This window comes from Schistocerca serialis, chromosome 8 (assembly GCF_023864345.2).
Source record: "Schistocerca serialis cubense isolate TAMUIC-IGC-003099 chromosome 8, iqSchSeri2.2, whole genome shotgun sequence".
NCBI classification, from domain to species: domain Eukaryota; kingdom Metazoa; phylum Arthropoda; class Insecta; order Orthoptera; family Acrididae; genus Schistocerca; species Schistocerca serialis.
Window position 1 is genome coordinate 141260945 of NC_064645.1, and position 5252 is coordinate 141266196.

At 41.6% G+C, this 5252-nt stretch overlaps 1 pseudogene; it reads left to right on the forward strand.

The window, feature by feature from the left end:
* The first annotated feature begins 695 nt into the window (after positions 1-695).
* LOC126417369 (5S ribosomal RNA) lies at positions 696-813 on the forward strand (annotated as a pseudogene).
* The last annotated feature ends 4439 nt before the right edge of the window (positions 814-5252 follow it).

Genomic DNA, 5252 nt, shown 5'->3' on the forward strand with positions numbered 1-5252 from the left:
GAAGCGCCTCACAACTCCAACCGCGTGTGCACGCTGCCAGCGGCTCCGGCCTGACCGCGCGTCACAGAGACTTCCTCGCTGCTCTGCCCCAACCGACGGACTGCCACATACCGCACACCCGGAAAATATATCCACCACACCAAAGATCGTACAGCACTACTAATATCGATACACGCTGCTGCTGCCACTCAAGGAGAGAAGACAGCAACGTTATGGCAGTAACCAAAGAAGAAATGACACACCAGTGGACTGCAAAAATGATAAAAAAAACAAACAAGGCATGACGCGAGCCAGCCACGGCTCACATTAGTCCCTTAGAACTTAGAACTACTTAAACCTAACTAACCTAAGGACATCACACACATCCATGCAGGCAGGATTCGAACCGGCGACCGTAGCCGTCGCGCGGTTTCAGACTGAAGCGCATAGAACCGCTCGGCCACACCGGCCGGTTCAACAGCAGGAAACAGATAAGTCTTTTAGCTGGTTTTAGTGGTCATATTGTGTCCAGACTAATGGATGCAATTGTGGGACTATATGGAGAAAATGATGAGAATGATAAGGGACTCATAGCCATATGAGAGCTGTATTAGCTAAGGATTCAAATTGGGTATTTTAGCCGCAAAGATTCATATGAATTTACGTGGGCACAGGCTACGCTCCAGTGAAAATTATAATTCACTAGATTATAAACTGCCAACGGCCTTTCCGCAGTGGTAACGCCGGTTCCCGTCAGATCACCGAAGTTAAGCGCTGTCGGGCTGGGCCAGCACTTGGATGGGTGACCATCCGGTCTGGCAAGAGCTGTGGGCAAGCGGGGTGCACTCAGCCCTTGTGAGGCAAACTGAGGAGCTTCTTGATTGAGAAGCAGCGGCTCCGGTCTCGTAAACTGGCATGCGGCCAGGAGAACGGTGAGCTGACCACATGCCCCTCCATATCCGCATCCAGTGACGCCTGTGGCTGAGTATGACACGGCGGCCGGTCGGTACCGTGGGGCCTTCCAAGGCCTGTTGAGACGGAGAGTTTAGATTATAAACTGACAGAAATCCTTTTCAAAATTTCAGCACAGGTGCGGTGTATGGAGTCGCCAGATGTGGTACTGAAAACTAAAATATTTTTCCGAATAGCAAAATCAGATAGACGGCGATGATGGATAAGTAAGAGAAGTGAGGTGCAACCTAGAAAGTTTGCAAGTTTGGAGACAACCATAAAGCATTCGTCTAGAGGCTTGGATTGTATTTGAAATAAAATAATGTAATACATTCTTCTGGGAATAATATATATTAAGATATTGTTAAATGTCTGAGGAAAGCAGCAAAGGAACTTTATGAGTGGATTAGCACAAACCGCGATTTCAAACGAGAATGAGAACATTGAGCAATTGGTACTGGAAAAGAAAAATGCATACAGTATATGTCTGACGTTGAAGAACAAAATAAATAGGAATGGCAATGTAAAATATAGAACAAAGATGAAGAAGGCAATCAGAAATACGAAGGATCAGAAATACAAAGCATGGAGTGTGGAATAATAGATGAACAGCATACTGAAGGTGGGCGAAGCAACGTAGCATGAAGAATACTAAACTCGCCACAACGACACAGAATGGAAAGGATTCCAATTAGTTTAATTCTATTGGATGAATGGATGAAGATGATGGGAAACTATTTAGTGAAAACCATCTACAGTACTTTGTAACAAATGACGATGAGTTTTTTTAGCTCGAAGAACGAAATAATTTCGCCTGTAGAAGTCAAAAAGTGTTTATAACGGTTCAGAATGGACAAGCTTCAGTTCCATGTGGAATGCCCATCGAATGGTAAAAAAGTCGATCACATAAACTTCTGGAATTAATGCCCTATTTTTGCAATTCCTTCCTAAAGGTGGATAAATTACCAGAAAAATGGAAAACATCATACATATCCAATATGCATAGAGAGAGTGACAAGAAAAAATGCTCATTGTGACAGATTCAGTCCTTTTATTATATGGGAAACTTGTGAAGGCAAGAATCGAATCACAGACTCTCGAAAAAGAAGAACAGGATGGGTTCTGTGCCAGAAGATCTTGCACAGCCAATATTCTCGTATTTTCCTAAAACAGCTCGTGGAAACGGGATTGGTCAGAAATTTAGAGACTCATATGGTTTTCATTTATCTGAAAGAAGTCTGTGGTAACATTCCCCTTTATAAATTGTACTATTCAATGCTGGTGAATGGAGTGAGTCGTTCATATAGTCAGGCTGTTAGAGCTTTGTATAGTGGCACAACTTGCATAATTAAAGTACGGAAACGTTCCTGTCGTAATATGGGTGTGCCTATGAATGATGTCAAGTTCTCCCTCTTGCATTTTGCTGATGACGAAGTCATTTTTCCAGAGGATGACGATGTCATAAACTACATTGTTATTAAATAACTCAAGGAATATTTACTATTAATTTAGAGAAAGCGCAACATTTGGTTACTGGAGGAGTGAGTGAAGACCTGATAGAATTTGATATAGTAAGGTCTGTGAACTTCAGTTTACATATAAATATTTGGGGGTCATTATTGACAAAGACGGATCCAATAACGGTGAGATTAAAGACAGCATTGTCCAAAGTAGACAAGCAAACCAAACATTTAAACTCAGTTTTATGGAAGACTCAGATCAGAAACGAAAAATGGGGCATTTAAAACTGTTGTGGAAAGTAAAGCAACCTATGAAGCCGAAATGTGGAAAATAGCTAAAAGAATTAGGAGGAACTTATGGAGAACGTAAATGGGATTTTGGAGATACTGCTGTAGGTTGACGGTAACGCATAAAATTAAAAATGAAAACATACGTGAGAGAATGAAGCGGGGCACCACTGTAATAGATACAAGGTGAAGCGAAACTACTGTATGGGCGTGTGAGCCGGATGATGACAGATGATGTAAGAATATGATAGACAAGACTCCCACCAATAGAGGAAGATCAGATAGCCGTCCAATAACGTTGGAAGAGACAGTCAGAAGAGCTATGTTGGAAAGTAATTTGCAGATGGAACGGGAATTTGGATGCTAGGATGCGTGAAACAACTTTAATTTTGGATAAATCAAAGTTGGGCCAGCTGACAATAATGTTTTCGCCCATCACCAGAAGGCAGAACCGGCGGAACTGCTATGTGGGTTCACGTATAGCTCATATCTCCTTAGCTGTCCATGTACGACCCTCGGTCTTCCCTCATAGCTTCAATTCTGCCAGTGCCACACTCCTGTGTTCCAAACTGAGTATCTAGCGGTGCACAATTACACCTCTACATCTACATCTGCATCTGCATCTATACTCTGCAAATCACTGTGAAGTGCATGGCAGACGATACTTCCCATAGTACAGCTCCTATAATCGTGTCAGGTGGGCACTACATATCACAGACTGCTATCTAAGTAGACGACTGTGTGTGGGTTGCACACGAGGGTCTTTTTACAGTAGGCAGCTCTCCACCAAGTCCAGGTATATACAGTTGTAGGAGACCTGGAAGTATCTATGTAAGATCCAAAACAATGCCTCATACAGGCGATAGTATTAAAATCCTAGTTGTTCACTGCCAAAACATTCGTAAAAATTGCAAGAGTTTGAAGCAGTCCTAAAAAGAAGTTCACATAACACTAGGTACAGGAAGCTGGTTAAAACCCGAAATGACCAATATCGACCAATATCGAGATTTTTGGGGGAAATTTAAATGTTTGTTGAAAGGATCCCTAATGGAAAATGAATGTGGTGTCTTTGTTGCAGCTGACGAGAAGTTCAAGTCCTCCAAAACAGAAGCTGAAGCTATATACCAGATTCTTTGGGCTCGACTCAGTATCAGACTTGGATATAAATTTGTAACTGGGTGCTTTTATTGACAAGCACACTCACACCCAGATGTAATCAAAATCTTCAGAACAAAATCTCAGTTTGGTAGTGCATAAGTTCCGTAGTCATACTGTGATCATCACAGGGGACTTTAATCATCCAACAATGAAATGGGATAGTTACGGTTTTGTTAGTGGTGGGCCTGACAAAACATTCTGTGGAACATTAGCAAATGGCTTCTGCGAAAGTTACATAGAACGGACAGTTTGAAGATTAAGACACGGCACTACTGCTTCTTTATCTAGTTTACTGAACATGTTAACCTTTCTACTTATTTTAATTCCATTTGTACTTTGGTGATCGTTGTTGCTACAACTGCACCTTGGTCACAGATACCATTTTCGATGTGGACTTCCTATGAGAAGTCAGGTCTATTCGTTTCCATTAATGAAGAACTGGGAACTGTCAGCTTAGGGGAGGAGAAACTGGAGGAACTATGGCTCCAGTTTAAAATGATAATTTATCGTGCTCTGGAAAGGTATGTACCTAGCCAAACAGGGCATACAGTAATAATAAAGAAAGTTAAAAAGAAAAAAAGGCCATTGCATAACATGAATAAAACAAAACATAGTGGTACAGACAGAGAGATTCTCAATGAAACATGTTTGCTGTCAAGAGAGCAATGAGTGAATCCATCAATGACTACCGTATCAGAATATTATAAAAAGATTTCTCACGATAGCTGAAGAAATTGTAGACATACGCAAAGGCTTTTAGTGGCACCAAATTTAATGTACAGACACTCATAGACGAAACAGGTGATGACAGCAAAGCAGAAACAGAGAGCTGAACTCCATTTCCACGTGTTCTTTAACATCAGAAAATTCAGGGAACTGTCCGAGTTTCATTCTCTTACCACTGCAAACATGAGTGAAATAGATACTACTGCGAGTGGATTAAAAAAGAGCTGAAGTCGCTAAAAAAGATGTGCCCAGTGGTTGGAAAAAGTAAGGGTCACACCCATCTTCAAGAAGGACAACAGGAATGATCCCAAAACTACAGTCCAATGTGCCTGACATACATTTGATTTAGAGACTTAAAACATATGCTGAGCTCAAATGTCTTGTATCTCGAACAAAATGATCTCCATGTCGACCAGCATGGATTCTGAAAACATCGATCATGTGCAACCCAACTCTCACTTTTCTCACTTAACACCATGAAAGCCATGGATCATGGCAGATGCAGTATTTCTTAACCTCCAAAAGTCATCAGACTCAGTGCCACACTTTGAATTCTTATCAAAAGTACGATCATATGGAGAGCCAAGCGAGATTTGTGATGGAATGAGGATTTCTTGGTGGTGAGGACACATTGTGTTATCTTGGATGGAGAGTCATTGAACTGTGGCCTAGAAACGGCGGAGAGGCTTC